Here is a 22135-nt window from a genome sequence, read left to right on the forward strand (position 1 = left end):
AGACTATAGACTAGACTATAGACTAGACTATAGACTAGACTATAGACTAGACTATAGACTAGACTATAGACTAGACTATAGACTAGACTATAGACTAGACTATAGATGCATTAGACTAGACTACAGTGTAATCTATAGACTATACTATAGAAACATTTTTCTTTTTTTAAAGAGTCCATTTACTCCTTTATTGTTTAAAAAAGGTTTATTTTCTTTTTTATAATTAATAAACAATGAACTTTTTTTTTTAATTAATTAAAACAAAAAAAGATCTACTTATTTTTTTGAAAGTTCATTATCGTGTATAAAAAGTATAAAAATAAAAATCTCAAGTGTTTCATTTAAAGAGCCCACTTAAAGGATTAGATATTTAAGAGGCACTTCAATATTTCTCGGCAAGGGGAACTAAATGCAAATATTTTTCCATAAACATTATTTCCTCTTAATTAAATTCTTAAGAAACTAAAAACACACATATTTTTCTTACAAAATATTTCCAGCTTAATGAAGCTTAAAATTAACTATAATATCATCGAGGGTACGAAAAAAATGCTTAATACATTACGTTCCTCATAACAAATTCATTTATGACCTAAAAAACCAACAACTTTGAAAAGAAGAAAAAAAATTATGTCATATGCATGCATATTAAAAGTAAACGTTTGTTATTTTTATGGCTTAATAGTTATAAAAGTTGCTAGGAATGGGATGGGTTTTGTTTTTGTGGCTTTTATAGCCATAAAAGAAGCCCTTCCTCACTGCTCCCCTGGTTTTGTAATCATAACTTTTTGGCATACAAACTAAACAACTCATCAACAAAATATTGATCCCTATATTTTTCATCAACATTTTTTTTACACTTTTTCTAGTGTAAAACAAGAAAAATGACGCTAGAAAAACTAGAGCATTTAGAGTAGGGGCGGGCATTTTTAGTATAGCTGTGTTTTTTAAAAAAACAAACTCAAAGAAATTATGTCATACAGTTTTGTAATTTGTGCGTTAAGTTTTAAGTAGAACCAAGTTAAATGTATATTAGATACACTGAAAGAAAAAGTAAACTAATGTTTGATGTCAACGTTTACGTTTGAAATGGCGCCAATATGATTTGTATGTCTATTCTATTGTAGCTTTATAAGGTTTTTTGTATAAAATGTTGGAAAAATAAAGGATGACTAATTGTTTGAAGATGAAGTCATAATTTTTCTTATCTACAATGAAAGATTTTCATTATTATTTTAGTACATGCTATATTTAAAGATCAGGGAAATGTAATAGACTATTTAGTAGGACAATACCTTAATGTTGTTTTATTTATATGAATTAGAAAATTTTACGTATCTTAAGAGATATGTTTAAAAACTGCCTTAAAATAGCTTAGGACTTACTTAAATTATGTAATTATAATAATTTTTTTAGCATCCCTTAGATAGTTACAGCATTTTAAGTCTATAGTCTAGTCTATAGTCTAGTCTACAGTCTAGTCTATAGTCTATTCTAAAGTCTAGTCTATAGTCTAGTCTATGGTCTATTCTATAGTCTATTCTATAGTTTAGTCTATAGTATAGTCTATAGTCTAGTCTATAGTCTAGTCTATAGTCTAGTCTATAGTCTAGTCTATAGTCTAGTCTATAGTCTAGTCTATAGTCTAGTCTATAGTCTAGTCTATAGTCTAGTCTATAGTCTAGTGTATAGTCTAGTCTATAGTCTTGGTCCAAATTTTTATCCAACTTCAAAATTGATTTCATGTCTCTAAAAACAAATATATTTTCCCATTTAAATTACATTTTTGTCTGCTGCACTTGTCAAAGAACTAAAAACTGTCACATTTTTATGACAATTTTTAAAATATTAAAACTGACACTTAACTATTAAGAAAAACTTTTATAATGTAGAAAATTGTTTAGACTAGAATATCTTTTGATATTGATATTAAAGTGTATCTGCTTTCTTCTTAGTTTAACATGATTTTTTTTGTCTAATCTTTTGCATAATCTGTAATAGTATTGTAATATTAAATAAAAATACCGCTAACTAAAAGTTATTTTTAGATACCCCCATACATTAATTTAATACAATCCTATATGTACACCACAGTATTGAAACTCATCTTTCATCTAAAGGCAACGTAATATTGTTGGCAACTAGAAGTGGTTGTAGAAGGCCTTAATATTATTAGTTATACATATTGAGGAAGATTGAAACGATCAGAAGAGAAAAAAGGAAAAAATAAAATACTCATGGATTGTAGCAAAAATTTTTAATGACCATGACAGAACTCTATGAAAAATAAATCTAAAATTTATATGTTTGTATGTGGGTATATGTATATGACTATAAGGCTGTAGTAAGTGACTTAAAAATACCAGGCCCCTTTTACGCTAAAGTTGATTGGCAATGTGTTATAGGCTTCTAAGGATTTTTTTCTTTTTTCTTTGTTAGTAGTTTTTTTTCTTCCATTTTTTATGTTTTATTGCTATTTTCTATAGTTTTCACATGACATGACGAAAGTTATTATATGACTTAGAAATGTCTGGTATATTATATTCCCACTTTAGTAGTGTTTTTTTTTAGTTTAAGACATACCTACATATATATTTTATGTTTGTATGCTTTAAGTTATTTCTTCCACTATTTCTAAAGACATTCCTTAAGACTTCCAGAAAAACTTGAAAACTTAGTTTAGTTGTACGAGTTCAAAATTTATGTTTGTTTTTTAATATAAAATAATTTAGTGGGTAATTGTAGTATTAGAAATTTATCTAAGTGTTTGCATTTTTTTTGTTAAACTATTTGCAATTTATAGAGTGTTTTCGCCTTAACAGCCTAATGGCATGTTAAAAGGAAATAAACCATCGTCACTTTTGCATATTGAATTTCAATTTATAATAAATTTTTGCTGTTGTATGTAATAGTTTTTTATTGCTGCAGTATGGGAATTTATAAATTCATTCATATTAATGATTTATTTAGTAAAGAGAAAAAGTAGTGTAAATGAAGTAGTTAAATATTAGGGGTATTGGTAGTAAGGTGCAAAGCTAATCAAACTCATATTTGCCAAAAAATAAAAAAAAATAATATAATTACAAATTTAAAACCAAAATGTTATAATTAAGCTTTCACAAAAAGGATGGACCATTTTTTGTATTTTCTACAAAGTTCAAAAAATTTTCGAACTTAAGTTCGAATTTTCGAAATTGTCAAAAATTGCTTTTTAAAATAAATTTAAGACTTCAACATAACTATTTTAAGTTTAATAACAAAATTTACATAATTTTCAGCAATTTTAAACAAAGTTCAAATGTTTTCCAAATTACGTTCGAATTTTCGAAATTTTCCAAAAATGCTTTGTCAATGAAATTTAGAACTAAAATGTAATAGTTTTTTTTTTTGTCCAAAAATAAATTTTATCAATTTTTAACAAAGTTTGAAAATTTGCGAAATTAAGTTCGAATTTTCAAATGTTCAATTTTTAGGGTTTATGTCAGGAGTGCCCAAGTGCATAGAGCTTGGGCACCCTTGATCTACGTTGTTATTTATTATAAAAATATACAAGTTTTAAACGTTTCTTGTTATGTTCGAAAGTTTTTCGGAATTAAGTTCGAATTTTCGAAATTTAAATTTAAGCCGAAAAAAACTATAATCTGATATTTTCCATAACTATATTCTATTTTGTATTGAAATTGTTACATTTTTAACATGTTCGAAAATTTTTCGAATTTAAATTCGAGTTTTCGAAATTGTTTTAAATTTTATTACACAATTTATTAAGTTTTTAATACATTTTATTATGTTGGAAAGTTTTTCGATATTAAGTTCGACTTTTCGAAATTGTTAAATATTGTAAATTTAAGCGGAAAAAACTATAATCTGCTTTTCTCAATATAATTTTCTCGTTTTGAACTCTATTTTAACATGTGTGAAAATTTATCGCATTTGTGTTCGAATTTTCGAATTTGTTTAAAATTGTAAACTTATGCCCAAAAAAGTATAATCTTTTATTTTCTATTACGTTTTCAGGCTATGAAACATATTTTAACATGTTCGAAAATTTTTCGAAATTATATTCGAATTTTCGAAATTGTTAAAAAATTTAAATTTAAGTCAAAAAAACTATAATCTGCTCTTTTTAATTTAATTTTTATCGTTTCGAGTTCATTTTTTAGCATGTCCGAAAATTTTTCGAAATTAAGTTCGAATTTTCGAAATTCTAAAAAAATTTCGAAATTTTTTAAAATTGTTAATAAGTCAACAAGAAGTATTATCTGCTCTTTTTAATATAATTTTCTCGTTTTGAGCTCAGTTTTAACATGTTCGAAAATTTTTCGAAATTAAGTTCGAATTTTCGAAATTCTAAAAAAATTTCGAAATTTTTAGATTTAAGACTAACAAACACTTATTTACTTTCTATTAGACAAATTTACAAGTTTTGAACACTTTTCGACATTTTCGAAATTAAGTTCGAATTTTCGAAATTATAAAAAAATTACAAAAAAAATCAAAAATTGCGATAATGCAATTTTAAACTAAAACAACTAATCTTCTGTGATTTACTACTCTTTATCCTGTCTTATTTTGGACTCCTTTCAAAGAGTAGTAACTTCTTAAGTGAACTTCCTACTTTAAACTCTAAAGAGCTCTTAGATTTTAAGTTTAAGGGTTAATTAACCAAAAATATGTCAAACCTACCCTACAACAAATAAACTTGTTGTACATTGACTGGCAACATATTTAAATTTGTGTAAATATTATAATTGAAGGATTAACAGTGGTCCACAGTGTAACATGTTCGTTTGTTTTTAAGGCATATGCAAGCGAACAGCAATTTTGCTTAAACGTTAGCAATAAAATATTTATAGAATTACATTAATAAAAAGTGTAATTGCTAAGGGAGAGAGAGAAAAGGAGTTAGAAAGAGAGTAGCGATATGTGAAATCCTTTATGAGGAAAATGTTACATTTGGTGTTAAATTCTAGAGATATAATTTAAAACTGCAGTTTTTATTGCTTTTGTGTTAAACATATTCAAGAGGCAAATACATATGCTGACATTTTAGGGGTGGTTAACATATAAATATGTAGCTAAAGGGCTGGAAAGTTGTTTATAGCTACAATTAAAGCGTCTGTTATTTACCCTGAGGTAAAGTGTAAAGTGTTATGCAGTTTTAACGCTTAACGTTAGCATTCTAATTTGCCTTTTATGTTTTTCTATTTATTAAAAAAAATTATTTACATAATGTCCTTTTGTAACCCAACAACAACATCATATGTTTGTTGTAAAAATAGCTAGAGCATAAATGTAAATTTTCTAAAAAAAAAATACATATAAAGGTCATTGCTTTCGTTCGTCCTGGAAAACATTTGAAAGAAACATATTTGTCTTTAGAAACATTGTAACATTTGCTGCATGCAATTTATGTTGTAACCTAAAAGCAGGGTTAAAACCTTCAACAAACAAATCTTCTACTCCCATTAATTCTCTTTTTATAAAATTTTTGCATTAGATTTGCTTAGAATTGCTATATTAAACAGGAAACTTAAGTTTTTTTGTTTTTTTGCAGTAAAAATTTCCTCTTTTGTATATTTTGCTTATTGTTGCAGCAGCCACCAGGGTTGTTCAACTTTTGCATTTACTTTATTGTTTTGTGGTGTTAATGATGATGATAATAATGTGGCAAAAAAAGATACGCATTTCTATGCCCTTTGGTTGTGGGTGTTTTGCCGAAAGGCATGATTAAGTGGTTTCGTCTTATAATTATATGCTTTAACGTTTTTTTTTTTTGCTTTTCAAGGCAAACGTTGTTGTTGTTGTTGCTGTCTCTTATTTGTTTGTTTCTTGCTTTCTTTCTGGGCCTGTTTCTTTTTATTGCAGTCTTATCGGGCCAGCAAGCTCTTTATTGTTATGTTGAAGTTCGTTTATTCTTTTTTTTACAATTATTTGAATTGTGTTTTCATTTAGCTTATTGTGCAAAATATCAAAAAATATATACAAACAATTTCATTTTGTTAAGCAGCACCAGTCTTTCCAGATGCAGATAACACTATCCAGCTGTCTTGCCCTAAAATGACTCTTTTTTCTTTTTAAAATCATTTGTAAATAAACTTTAAGTTTAATATAAATATTTAATATCTTCTTTGGGTGAATACAAAAAAGAACGATAATGAATGAATGATCTGGAAGAAATTGGCAAAGAAGTCTTATAATTTAAAAAAAGTTTTGGTTAAATTTTCAAAATTCTAAAATTTTAAACCCAAATCACTTTTATTTTTCGGCCAAATCCGAATATAATTTCCATAAAGATGATATTAGGTTTCTAAAAGTATGATCACTGATCATGTATTCATGATTTTCAGGATCATTTCATTGTGATCATGAAAATGTGATCACTAAAAGGACTAAAGGGATCCGATCATTGCTCTCTTACACTTAAAGTACGATCTAATTAAAAAATGGAATAGAAATTTAAAAACACATATTCCACAATAATTTAATTGTGATCTTGAAAACATGATTATCATGAAAATTTCATTGTTATGATCCCTGAGAAGTAAAGAATTTCGATCAATTCTCTCTTACAACTAAAAAAGGAGAAGAGCAGAGATTTCCGATAAATGCACTTCTCATCACAGTGATCGAGCGATCTCAGTTTAATGAATTAAATATTCGGAATATAAAAATGATGTCTTCATATCTTCCATGAGAAGTAAATGGATCATATGTTGTCTGCAATTGATCTGAAAAAAAAGTTTCAACATGATCGTGGTAATAGTATCACTGAGAATTAAGGGTTTTTTCCTTATTCCGATCACAAAAATATTTATGTAAATCAGCGAAAAGCATAAAGTAAAAAAGTTATTCTTTAACTGACTTTTGTTTCAGTTTTATATATGTGTGAGCATTTTTGTTTGCGTTTCGCTGCTGTAAATACAGTATATTTTTGATAAAATGAAACATATGATTAGTTAGACTAAAGGAGATCTCAGAACAATGCCCCTTTTTGATCGATATAACAAAATAAATATGATCACTGTGAAGTAAAGAGATCTCGGATCAATGCCATCGATCAAATGAAGAAAAACCAAACTGAAAAATTGAAAAACGTGAATATTAAATTAGATTTCATTGCGATTAGTTAGAATAAAAAAGATCATGAATCAGTGCTCTTTTTTTAATACATATGATCATTGTGAAATAGAGAGATCTCGGATCAATGCGATCGATCAAATGAAGAAAAGCCTGAATATAAAATTATATTTCATTGCGATCACTAAGAATTAAAGAGATATGGTATCAATATTGTTTGGAAATCGAAATACGATGAAATAAAAAATTCTTTTAAGTCTAAATTAATCATAATTTAGTGTAAATTAAACATAATTAAGTCTTGATTAATCTTAAATCTTAATTAATCATAATTAAGTTTTAGTTAATCATAATTAAGGTTTAATTAAGTCTTAGTTAATTATAATATTAAACACTTTTTAGAATTTCCATTTCCTTTTTAATCTTAATTTGTTAAACTTTAATCTGCTTTAATGTTGGTGAAATTTATTAAGAGGAAACCAAAACAACAGCTACAACAATATTTAACACCTTTTATAGTAAGGACCACTAATATTAGCAGCTGTTCCATTGACCATAATGAAATATATTTCTAACACAAGAATAGAACAATATTTCTTGTTTTGTTTTTTTCTTTCTTTCTTTTTTCTAACTTCTGCTGACAAATAGCACAATAAATAGATTTCCAAGTAAGCATTTAGAGAAACCCCCAAAGTGGTTTTAGAATTTGATCTTAATACAAGATCTAATCATATACTTGAGTATATTTATGGGAGAGTATAAATAAATGAATGAACTAACCGTTGTTCAGCATTTTAAATATTTTATTATATATTTGTTTTGCTTTTATATATTTCATGAAAAAAAAATATTCTAACAAAAAAGGTAATAAAAAAAAGAATACCAAGTGGAGTCAAGAACAATGGGCTTACAATAGTAGTAGAGACCCACATTTTAAAAAACTCTTTTGTTTGTTTGTTTAGTTTGACAATAAGAGAGAGATAAAAACGCAAAATGACATTTGAAAAGATGTCCCCAGACAATGATTTGTAAATGATTTTAACAATAGAATATAATAAATCTTATAGCTGCAACAAATATTTAACAAAATTAACATTTTTAGAACACAAACACTGGTAACCAAGTATTGTATATAAATACTGACCTTGTTTTGATATAAAATTTAAACAAATTTCCGCAACAAAATTTATTCTAAATAATTTTCTCTAGAAACTAGTTTGTTATTTTATTTAAAAAAAAGAAAACTTAAAAATAACTCAATATTTTAGCTGTCAATTAAATGACGTGTTGCTAAAAAAATTGCTTAAGCTTTATTATTGATTTAATACTTGCTTCCCCCTGCTACTCAACTGCGCCTTCCATTCCTTTAACATACTTTTCTCAATAATAATAATAATAATAATAAAAAAAATGTTCATTTACATGACAATTTTGTATAATTAAAAAACTCAAGTCATAATAAAACTGAAAAAATTAAACTGTCAACACTTGAGTCATATTAAAAAAAATCCAGGGGAAACATTTTTATACACAACTAACCTATAGTTTTTCTATATTTGTTCAAATAGATGAAAACATATGGCACGTGCCTTATACACAGACTTTTATACATAAGCAAATTGTAAATACGTTGTAGTTTTTCTATAATTTCCCATAAAATTTAATATACAACTAAAACTCTAGTTCTAGTTTATATATAGTCATTTAAACTTAATTGAAAACACAACAATATTTTGTTTGTAAAAAGTTCAGACCAGGTTAAAAATGTATTTTTAAATTGTATTGCTTGTTTGGTTCGGTGTGTAAAACAAAAATCCCTTAATTCTTTGTTTTTTGAATCCCCTCTGAAATAAGAAAGAAATTTACGCTTTTTTGGTGTTTTAAAATTAATTTTTTCTTTATAGTTTCCCAATGTTTTGTTGGTTACTCATTGACAACCCCACAAAATAAACATTTATCATAAGTGACAGTAATTTTTTTTGGATATAGCTACAGACAGACAGCCAGACTTATGAGAATTTTTTTTGCTGTCTTCCTTACTTTATCCCCTAAATTAATGAAACAGAAAGTTTTATTTTTTGCTTTGGGTTTTTGGAAAAAAGAATTTTTGTTTTTAAATTATTGAGAATCATTATTTAAGCAGACATATAGTAGGGATATTCATAGTTTGTAGCCACTGTGAGCTGATCTATAGTAATGATAAATAGTGAAGCAGTCATAGTCAAGTTTTATATATAGTCAAGACTACAGATTGATCTATAGTCAAGACTGTAGATTGATCTATTAGACTATAGACTGATCTATAGTCAAAACTATAGACTGATCTATAGTCAAGACTATAGACTGATTTACTAGACTATAGACTGATCTATAGTCAAGACTATAGACTGATCTATAGTCAAGACTATAGACTGATCTATAGTCAAGACTATAGACTCATCTATAGTCAAGACTATAGACTGATCTATAGTCAAGACTATAGACTGATCTATAGTCAAGACTATAGACTGATCTATAGTCAAGACTATAGACTGATCTATAGTTAAGACTATAGACTGATCTATAGTGAAGACTATAGACTGATCTATAGTCAAGACTATAGACTGATCTATAGTCAAGACTATAGACTGATCTATAGTCAAGACTATAGACTGATCTATAGTCAAAACTATAGACTGATCTATAGTAAAAACTATAGACTAATCTATAGTCAAGACTATAGGCTGATCTATGGTCAAGACTATAGACTGATCTATAGTCAAGACTAAAGACTGATCTATAGTCAAGACTATAGATTGACCTACAGTCAAGACTATAGGATGATCTTTTGTCAAGATTATCGATTGATCTATATTCAAGATTAGTCTACAGTCAAGACTGTAGATTGATCTATAGTCAAAACTGCTGATTGATTGATATATACTCAAGACTACAGATTGATCTACAGTCAAGAGTATATATTGATCTACAGTCAAGACTATAGATTGATCTATATTCAAGACTATAGATTGTTTTATAGTCAAGACTATAGATTGATTTTTAGACAAGACTATAAATATATCTATAGTCAAGAAGATAATGAACACCCTTAATTTTCTCATACATTTATGTATATAAGTACTAAAAACATCATAAAATTTAATTTCAAAAAAATAAGTTTCTTTTTTTAACATTTCTTATCTATTGATTCTTTACCCAAAAAAAACTAAGTATTTTTTAGGAAATACGAAACAAAAAATATTTTTAGCAATTTTTAGTGTTAAGTGCTTTTGGTGTAGTAACAATAGACAAACATTAAGAAAAAAATACTTGAAAAAAATTAACAAAAAAATCTTTCTACATAAAATTTTATAAAGAAATAAAAATTAATTAAATGACTTTTTTATTAATATACAAAAAACCAAATGACAGAAACACAAGTTTTGTGTTCAATTAATTAAAAATTGTGGCTGCTAGTCCAATAAAAAAAAACTAGAGCCCTAGTCATTTGTCTAAAGGTTGCTGGCACTCTTAATTAAAATATTAATTTTTATCGAACTATTTATGGTCATTTGTGTAATTTTCAATTAAATGATTTCGCTCTACTTAAATATAAAGAAATTTTTTAATAGAAATTTTACAAAAGAAAATGTGTCATTAATTGAGAGAAGTAACAAGCTTGATTATGTATAGAAAAACCACTGCAATAATTTTTTAAAATAAAATACAATTCCAAAGAATCTTTAACTTTTATTTACACAATTATAAATATTTTATCAGAAAAAAGAGATAAATTAATTATTGCTGTAAATTTGTTTTTAAATTGTTAACCACATTTTTCTAGACATGTCAATTTTATGGTTTCTATTATCTTTTAATTATAGGAAATAATAGTATTTTGTTGGTAGAAAAATAAAGTATTAATAGTGTGTTTAAAATATATATAAAAATTAACCTTCTCATTTAAACCGCATTAAAACCACATTTGATCAAATTATCTTAACGGAATTAGCAGCAATATACCCAAGTAGTAATGTACTTACATACTTTACTTATTTACACATAGAGAGATTGCTAACCCAGCGAACATATAAGGTTGACTAACTCTCTCCTCTCTCTCTCTCTCTCTCTCTCTCTCTCGTTATCTCTCATTTTAATTTAACTTGTTCTGAAGTTTTAGATAGATTAGACAGATCTATAGTCTGGACTATAGTCAAGACTGATCTATATCCAGACTATAGACTGATCAATAGTTAAGACTATAGACAGATCTATAGTCCTTCCTATAGACTGATCAATAGTCCAGACTATAGAGTGATCTATAGTCCAAACTATAGAGTGATCTATAGTCCAGACTATAGAGTGATCTATAGTCCAGACTATAGAGTGATCTATAGTCCAGGCTATAGAGTGATCTATAGTCCAGGCTATAGAGTGATCTATAGTCCAGGCTATAGAGTGATCTATAGTCCAGGCTATAGAGTGATCTATAGTCCGGACTATAGAGTGATCTATAGTCCGGACTATAGAGTGATCTATAGTCCCGGCTATAGACTGATCTATAGTCCCGGCTATAGACTGATCTATAGTCCAGACTATAGACTGATCTTTAACCCAGACTATAGACTGTTTTTTAGTCCAGACTATAGACTGATCTTTAGTCCAGACTATAAACTGATTTATAATCAAGACACCAGACTAATCTATAATCAATACTATAGACTAATCTACAGTCATGACACCAGACTTATCTATAGTGAAGACCATATGCAGATCTTAAGTCAAGACTATAAACAGTAATATAATCAAGACCGATGTACAAACCTAGACTATATATAGACTGTGTTTTGTTGGGATTTGAACATAAATAGCAAAAGGGAATGTTACCCATGAAATCAATTTAAAATATTTGAATTCCAAATTACTTAAAACTAAGATTATCATATAAGATAATTGAGGATTACTTCCCCAATTTCTATAAATAAATAGAAAACCATATATATTGAATAACTTAACTAAGTACTAGACATCAACTGCAATTAAATACTTCAACTTAAATACCTTAATACATTTCTACTTTAAAATTACTAACTAATAAAAATGTGGACAATTTGTAACTAGGAAATGTCTTTTAGACAAAATAAAAATCATGTATTGTTAAAGTATTAACCCTCTATATAATTAATCCAATATAGTTATACAAATGTAGGTCTATATAGTAAAAGAGTTGAAGTAAAAGTAGCATTACAGCAGTGAACAGCACGCATAAACAATAGCGGTCAAGAGAAATGAGCTAAGCATACATAAAAGGTCATAGGAAGCCATCATTTGCAACTTCCACTAAGATTGATGATTTGACATGTTCTCTTTATGCCTAACACTGCTTTTCTCCTTTAGCAGCAGCCATACAATCATTAACTAATTGCAGTTTGTTGGCGAACAAACACCACTTGTACTAATAAAAAAAAGTACTTTTATTTTTAGTACAGTGTAAACAGCAGCAACAAAAAGAAATAAAAATAAACTACACATTGAAGTGCTAGTACTTCCGTACTTTAGAGTTAATTAAATTTGCACTTGTTGTTGGGGTTTTTTTTCAATTGTAATCATCGTTGGACTGTTTAAACTTTTCTGCTGTTTACAGCAGCAGTTGCAGCTAAAGTACCATGTTTTGAAACTAAATTTACGTTTGCAGCAGCAGTACAAAAATAATAATAATAATAATTTAAATGCATTAACAAAAGAATGTGATTTGTTAAGAATACAAATCACTTGCATTGTTTGTTTACATTACGACAAAAAATGCAATATAAATATTAGTAGTACTCACAGTTTATGAGAATTTTCAAAAATTATTTTCGAAATTTCAAAGTTTTCTAAAACTTTAGCTGAAATTTAAACATTTGATTGCAATTTGTAAACGATTTGTCAAGGATTCATATTGAATTACAAATATCCCCTAAACTGTGATTACCCTTAATTGTTTATCTTGTTTTTTTTTTCAAAATTCATTTACTACTTGTTTTTTCATAATGTTTGTTTGCTAAATTTATTTACAATAATAAAACAATAAGAGCAACAAACTTTGCATATTTTGCAGGTTCTTTTAACAGCGAACATGTAAATTGTTTACAGAAAATACAAATAAAAAAATCGAATCAAATTAAACAATGGCCAAAGTGTGAGAAATTTTTAAATATCACACGTCATAATAACTACTTTATACAAAATTACATATCTGACGTGTGAAACCATTGTAGTTTGATATATTTTAAATTAATAGTTGACAAAGTGTTGAACAACTTGTTACAAGATTTTGAAAAATTATGTAATTTTTGTTAAAATAGTTTTGAAGAAAATATGAAAGAAAAATTTTGTAAATATTGTTAAAATGTCATAGGAAACTATAACTTTATATAAAACAAGTTATGAAACATGCTGCTACTTCTCTTCTTAGTTGTTGATCAGTTACCAAGTAAGTTCAAAGGTTAACTGTTAATGATCATCTTATTTTGGATGATAAGAAAATTTACTTGGTTTTGAAATATTTTGCAATATACATATTTTTTCATTGCTTAGTTGTCCTTTTGGTTTCAGACTTAGTAAAGGTCAAAGTTCAATTGATGGGGTTATTAGAACCTAAGTTATGTCTACCGTGTAAAGCCTAGAAAGATGCTGAAATATTTACTCTTAATTGCAGAATTTAAAACTTTGATTTACACTCAGAGGTCAAAGTTCAAGTGATAATGACCTTTTGATATTATATCTAGGCATCTGAGTTCTTGTTAATAGGGAAAATAAAATGTTATTCCAAAAGATGTAACTTTTTCCCTTCTCTCTCTCTCTTTCATTTTACTTTCGTTACTACTAGTTCACTTTTTGAATTCTCTGAAATATTATATAATCTGTTGATGTCATGTCGCCTAACGCTTTCGGCTTCCGTTGTAACTAAACTTAATGTTTTTTAAAGATATTAAAAGAGATACTGTTGTATACAATTTGCTGTTATATTTTTTATGCTAATTTTGCAAAAAATAAATATATATAAAACTTAAAATAAGTAAACAAATAAAAACTTTAGCCGGCAAAGTTTTGTACATGAGAAAATTTAAAATTAGATAATTATAAAATAAGACTAACCAGATAGACGATAATTGGAGGGGTTTAAAAAGAAGAAATAAAAACTAATATAAATTTTAAATAAGAAACTTTTCTTTACGAAAAAGTCTAACGAAGAAAGCTTTACATGAAAACAAATCTATTAAAGAAACTCCATAAGAAGTTATTTATAAAAAAACATTCTATACAAAAATGTGTAAGAAAAAACTAATCTAAAGCAGACATCTTTCTATAGAATACAGTTGAATACAGTGACATAGAAGAGCATCTGTGTAAGAAACTTTTGTAAAGAATAAGTTTTAAAAGAATACATTTTTTTCTAAAAAAAAGTGTCTCAAAAGGATTCTTTTACTAGAAAAGTGCCTAGAGAAGGCATTTTTCCATGCAAGAGTGTCTAAGGAGACACTATTCTTTATAAAAAAGTCTACAGAAGAGTGTATAAAGAGAATCTGGAAGAGAGTTTCAAAAGAGAGTTCATTTTCTATATAAGAATGTTCTTTTAGACACATTGTTGTTTAAAAAAGTTTTAAAAGCTACTTTTCTATAGAAGAGTATCTTGAATTAAGTTAGAAGTAGAAACACATATCTATAGAGAAGCTTCTACAGAAGAATCGATTGTATATAAGAATTTCGTTTTAGACACTATACTAAGGAAAAGAGACGATCAGAAGACTCAATGCCATAGCAGAGTGTTTTAGAATACTATTTTCTGTTGGAGACATTGTCAAATTGCTCTCTTTAAAATATTACTCTCTTTTATATTATACTTTTCTTTTTATAAAAGTACTTGAGAAAAGATGTTTCTGTATAAAAGTGTCTCACTTTTCTATAAAAGACCGTCTTCATAGACTTCATAGCAGAGTGTTTCAGAAGGCACATTTCTGTTGGAGAGATTGTCAAATTACTATCTTTAGTATTTTACTCTCTTTTATATAATACTCCCTTTTTATAAAAGTACCTTAGAAAAGATGTTTCTGTATAAGAGTGTTAGGGAAGACTTTTCTATAATAGACCATCTTCTAAGACTCCATAGAAGACTTTTCTATAAAAGACCGTCTAAGAAGTCACAGTTTCAGTGTCTTAGAAGACACACTCTTAACTTTTTTGTCAATAAGTGATCGTTAATACTGTGAAAAACAAGTATCAGAAAGCAGTTTTTCTAGGAGGGAGAGAGGGAGAGAGCATAAAAAGTAAAGTGTCAAAAGACACTTTACTTTTGAAAGAAGTATTTTCTTGAGAGTATTTTCTCTAAAAAAAGAGGATTTTTCTAAAATATTGTTTATTAATTAAAACCATGACAACTCCCACTAATAATAAATAAATTAATTTCAAAATAAAAACAAACATATTTGACATTTTTCCAAAAATACTGTTATCTTTCAACATCTAATTGAAAACCCATATATGTATATGCCATAGACCCTTTAAACAAAGTACAACACACTTTCTTCGATGACTTTGTCTAAAGGAAATAGCACTTTGTCTGGAAAATTAATTAATTTTCTTAAGAGTCACAACCACAGCTGGTTATTAAGTGTATTCGCTTATAGTATACTAGGCTCCTTGTTAATGTTTACTTAGAATCCTGCTGAGAATTACACAATAAAGAGTCACCACCCTTATATTATGACATCGTACACAAACTGACAGTTAGTTTGGAAACTAACACATGTGTTTTGAAAAATAGAAAACAACGGTACAAAACAAATAAATTAAAATAAAAATAAAATTTTAAATTACAAAACAATAACACATGCTGTTATTTAACATTTTGAAAAAAAAGATGTTGTGTTAATTTTTTATGGCAAAATTTTTATATTTTTGAAACAATAGTCTTCATAAGGACGTTCTTTAGGTCTGCTTTATAAAATGATAAGTTCAAAAAATATGGTGTTAAATAATTAATTAACCCTTTTAAATAAAAAAGACATAAAACAAAAGGGTTAAATTGATAACCAGCAATTAAACATAAAACCGCAAACATGTATAAAATAACATTGAGTCATTTATTCTTATAAATAAAAAAGGATTTTTTTTATATAAACAAAAATAATCTACCCAAACTTTTATGAGTCATGTACACCCTGTTTTCTGGAAAACATATAAAAAAAGATAAACTGTCAAAAAGTTACTGAACTTTTAGTAATGTGTATTTTTATGCACAATTTTTTTTTCTTTTTTAAAAATAAATATTTTTATTTATTGTATAATTAATGTATTTCTTGACATTGAATCATATATTTTTTTTTTCTGAGTATGTGTTTGCTAATTTACAAAAACAACAAAACAACATTCATTGCGTATGCGTTGCAGTTATCGTTAACTATATATCATGTCAAATACTTTAGCCTTAAGTCTTAAATTTTAGTCTCCTTAAAATTTTATATAGAATTGTTTGTGCTGTCTGCTCTCTGTACTTTTCATTCATTACAAAGTTGTACTGGTAATGCCGAAAACTTAAACTCGATTACCTTGTCACAACATTTAGTGAAGTTACTATAACAAAACGAGAAATAAAAAAAAACTGCAAATGTTTATTGTGAAAAAAGATTACAACTTTTGCATTGTATAGACAGGAATATGCATAAATATATAGAGAGAGAGGAGGAGCAGTGATAGTATGGAGTGCATTCTTTATACACTACAGTCGAGACTATAGCACACGCTATAATTCCAACCATAGCGCACTAAAGATCAAACTACAGAAAGGAATATAATGAAGACAATAATTCAAACTAAAGTACAGATTATAGTTCAGACTATATACCAGACTATAGTCTATAGTTAGTTAGGACTATAGATCAGACAATATAACAGACGAAAGATCAAACTACAGTGAGTAATATAATACAGACAGATAATAATAATAACTAACTTCAGAATATATTGAAGCTATAGTTAGGACTTTAGATCAGATTATATACCAGGCGAAAGATCAAACTACAGTGAGTAATATAATCCAGACATTAGTTCAAACTAAAGTACAGACTATAGTCCATATAATATTTAAGACTACAGCTAAGACATTAGTCCAAACAATAGTTCAGAATAAAGTGCAGATTATAGTTCAGAATAATCTATTGTCCAGACTATAGTCTAGACTTAAGTTTAAAATATAGTTCATATTTTGTTCTAGACTAAACTTCAGAATATATTTTAGACTATGGTCCATGTTATAAAGTCTTGACTTTAGTCTACACTTTAATATAGACCAGTCTAAGCTGAGCAAAATTAGACTTGACTTAAGTCTTGGTATTAGACTAGACTGTTGTGGGAACTATAATGCTTATAGTCTAAGCTATGATACTATAGATATATAAAGTTTAAATGATATGCTTAACTATAGTCTAGTCCAGTATTCCAGTATTGACTACAATCTGTACTATATTTTTAAGCAATAAATTCCTTTAATTCCCCTTTTTTCTTTGCTTCAATCATTACATTACTCACTGCTGCTATATTCTTTCTATTCCTATATGTCTGCCTTAAACAATCGCAGCAACAACAACAACAAACTAAACCGGTACTATAAGGTATAAAAGCGCCAAAGTCTCAACTTTATTTAACTTTAGTTTTAGGCCTTAAAGCAACAAAAAAAACTACAAAAGATTCATTTTTTCCAGACCTTACTTCCAAAAGCGTCTTTGTACTAAATATTGTTTTTTGTCCCTCAAACGACTGTCAGTCAGTTAGAATGTGTGGTGTGGTGCTTACATTATTAGAGACTTGTGTGTGTTCTTTCATTATAACAACATGTGATAGATCCTGCCACGATGTTAATGACAGTTTTGAAACTAGTTGCAAGAAAAACAAAACATAAAAAAAATATATATGACAACCTACGCAATTGTTGTTTGTTTTTCTTAAAGTATGCAACAAAATAGACTTCATTTAAATAAAATTTATTTCAATGATTGGAAAAAAACTATATTTTAGCTTAAGGCTAAAAGCAAATACTGAAGTAGTAGAAAAGAAGTTGATTATTAAAAATTGCAACGACAATAAAAGATTTAACTTAAAAGAACTAAGAAAATTAGTTTCTCTCTTGCTTTTTTTAAGATAAAATAGAAATTTATATTAACTTTAATCTGATTTTCCAAAGTTTATCTTTTGACTACCTAGTTTAAACTTCATACGTTATTAATAATATAATAATCTAGATTTAACTGAGTTTTCTTCACGATTACTGTTAAAACCTTTAACAGTTTGACTTAATCATTTTCTTAATATTATTTCTTTTGATACAAAGCTAATCGTGGTTTAAACTTGCATATTTTTTTTTGTTTTGTTTATTATATTTTAATCTTATATTTAACGCCATTCCATTTGGTCTACTGTGATTTCCTTCGTAGAGTATGAAGATCCAATGAAGGAGACAAAACACTAAAGGAAAATAAAGAATATAAGTAGAGAGAAGAGAGAAATAAAAAGAGATCAATTCCCAAATGATTTCTACCCAAAAGAAATTTTATATTTACAATAAAACCCAGTAAACGATAGGACTATTTCTCCTGACAAAACCTAAAAGACTGCGAGTAAGGAAATCTATTTCCCAGCCATTACAATCTGAGATTTTGTATTTTAGGACAGTGGCAAATTATGAGCTTATTAGTTGCTAGATCATATATTACTGTACCACTTACTGAAAAAGGTCTTAATTGAGCAATGCCCCGTTAAGATCCTTGGTAGAATCCTTAGGCTGTACTTATTCAGTTTTATTAGTATCTGAAAAGCCCTCACATTAAATGTTATAGTTTGTTTAAACATTTCTGAAAAGTTTTTTTAATAGTTTAGCAAACCAAAGTTTAAACTACTGCAATTATTGCTCTAGATTTGTCATTACTTTTTGAAGAAGTCCATAAAAACTTCAACAAAAAATTCCTTGAAAAACAAACTTTTTACATGACTTTTCCTTGACAACTCAACTTCAATACGTGATGCAAGTGTCATAATAATAAAACAACAACATTAAAAGAGCTAAATATAGCAAAAACTAAAGTTTAAACGAGAGAGAGAGAGAGAGTGAGAACCTTATAACTGAGAGTTAAACTTTGCAAAAATAACAAACGAAAAACAAGAAAAAACCTAAAGCAAACAAAACAGGAACATGCGCCATATGGCCACAAAATTTATAAAGTACATGCAACACACGCACCAAAAGATACTTATACCCGGATACAAATATTGATTTTTCCTAAAATAAAAATCAAAAATTGCGGTTAAATCTTAAGGAAAATGTGCAACAGCCCCTCTGTTAGTAACAGCAGCACACCCAATAACAATTTAGATGATGAGGCCACTTTAAACGCACAAATATTTGAAAATTAAACAGAAATGTGCTAAAAATTTTAATGGTTTTTTTAAGTTTTCGTAAAAACAGGAAAACAAAGTTTTTTCTAACATAAAAGAATAAAATGCTCGGATGCATGTCTTGCCCTGGCCAGAACTGGACGAGTGCCTAAAATAATAACAGCACGCGCCAAATAACAATAAAAACAAAGCAAAAAGGGAATTGAAATAAAATGTGGTTGTTGTTTTTTTTTTGTGCAAACTTTACAAAGATTTTTTTAAATTGTGGGATTAAAGAAAAAATTAGCAAAATTTTGTTATTTCAAAGGGAACAAAAAAAATCCATCAAAAACACTAGTACATATTATTAAGCTGGAAAAAAGGTCAGGGTAAATGTGTGCATGCAATACAATTTAATCAAAAGGGAGTTGAATTCTAAGGGATGCTTTCTTTTAATAATAATGTTTTGAAAATATTAATAAATAGTAATTACCCAGAGTAGAGTCTTTTAAGATATTATGTTTGTTTAAAAATCCTTTTAACAAATCTGTTGAAATAGTAGCTGCTTTAACTTTTACAAAAAGTCCTTGACTTTGCATAAGAAAAGCCAGCATACACGTTGTTTGTTGGTTCTCCTTGGTAAAACAGGAACACACCCTTTTTGTTGCAATACAAATTTGTAACACACTTCTTGCAATTAAACAATTTTTTTTAATTGAAAAAGAATTATTTTAATAAATTTCTTAAATTTTTAAATAATTTCTTTTATTTTCTTTAAAATTTATTTATTTTTTTTTAATAATTTTCTTAACAGTTGCACTAATTTTTACTTGATAATTCTATAATATTCCAAAATCTCATACACTTTTGTTCGTAATTTACACACAGACACACATACACTTACTTCTCTTTTAAATATACAATATAAGGAAAAACAACAACAACTTTATTAATAACTAGGAATAAAAAGATTTTGCAGTTAAAGGAAGTATATAACAAAGCAAAATACAGAAAATATATCAAATCATACACAAAATTTTTATGTTTAATTTTCAAAAAAAAATTCTAATTAAAAACTTAATTACTGCTTTAGCACGTAAATATATATTTTTTATTAACAATTTTATTAATTTTTTTGCTAAGAATTTTTTCTCTCTTTTTTTAATTTTAAAAATATAATTCTTCTTCTTCAATTTCTTTTCACTTTTATCCGTTTCACTAGTTTACCCGTTTGCTATTCCATAAGAACTAATGTTTGGTTTAGTAAACTGTTAACATCTGTTAAAGTTAAACAGTAACTGAGAGTTTAGAGTTGTGGAGAGCGTGAAATTATGTTAACATTTTGAGTGTGTGTGACAAAGTTAACATTGTTTACTAATGAGACCGGCTCTGTTGGGGTTTGTTAATGGAAAGTTAACATGATATTAAATAACATTAGTAAATTAGAGTTAACAGAGAATTTTATATCAGGTTTACAGTATAATAAATAACAGCTGCAGGGGTGGAAAAGTTGATATTATTTAAATTTTTATTATAGGTTGTTAGATCGATATATTTCAACACAAATAACAAAACATACTGAAAATAATTATATGTCATAGTCTAGTCTACAGTATACTATATAAGATGTTGTATTATCTTGTCTATAATATACTATATAGTCTTGTCTATAGTCTCGTCTATAGTTTAATACATAGTCCAGTCTATGGTCTAGTTTATTGTCTAGTCTATAGTATATAGTCGAGACTATGGTTAAGTCTATAGTTTAGTCTAAAGTCGAATCTGTTGTCTAGCATTTAGTCTGCACTATACTCCAGTCTATGGTCTATTCAATGTTCTAGTCTATAGTCTAGTCAAGTCAATAGTCCAGTCTATAGTATAGTATGTGGTCTAGTCTATTGTCTCGTCTATAGTCTAGTACATAGCCGATTATATAGTTTAGTCTAATCTATAGTATAGTCTATAGTCTAGTTTATAGTTTAGTCTATAGTCTAATTTATAGTCTAGTCTATAGTCTAGTATATAGTCTATTCTATAGTCTAGTCTATAGTCTAGTCTATAATCTAGTCTATATTCTAGTCTATAGTCTAGTCTATAGTCCAGTCTATAGTCCAGTCTATAGTCTAGTCTATAGTCTAGTCTATAGTCTAGTCTATAGTCTAGTCTATAGTCTAGTCTATAGTCTAGTCTATAATCTAGTCTATAGTCTAGTCTATAATCTAGTCTATAGTCTATTCTATAGTCTAGTCTATAGTCTAGTCTATAGTGTAGTGTATAGTCTTGTCTATTGTTTAGTCTATTCTATAGTCTAGTCTATAGTCTAGCTTATTGTCTACCGTCCAGTTTATAGTCTAGTCTATAAACTTTTCTACAGTCTAGTCCAGCCGGGGATCAAGCTCATGTGTTTGGGGGGTTAATTTAGTTTGTTAACTTATTTTCTTTTTGCCTTTTTTCTAATTTTTATATTTTGTACGAAAAAAAAATCGGTTAATGGGCGAGGTAGCAAATTTCCTTTCCCTTTACAGTTTTCCATCCGCGGTCATTTAAAGCATTGAAATTGTTAACAGGAATTTATTTTTTATTTAAATGTAAAATAATGTTATTATAACAGTTTATGTTGAGATGTTGAATAAAGTCAGTGTTTCCCAAGTGTAAAAAGTCTGTAAAA

General features: G+C 27.4%; 1 protein-coding gene across 1 annotated transcript in view; it reads left to right on the forward strand.

Moving 5' to 3' along the window:
• Positions 1 to 22135, forward strand: part of LOC111691053 (ESF1 homolog) — a 124507-nt gene that overhangs the window by 78026 nt on the left and 24346 nt on the right. The window lies entirely within an intron of this gene.

Source organism: Lucilia cuprina, chromosome 3 (assembly GCF_022045245.1).
Source record: "Lucilia cuprina isolate Lc7/37 chromosome 3, ASM2204524v1, whole genome shotgun sequence".
NCBI classification, from domain to species: Eukaryota; Metazoa; Arthropoda; class Insecta; order Diptera; family Calliphoridae; genus Lucilia; species Lucilia cuprina.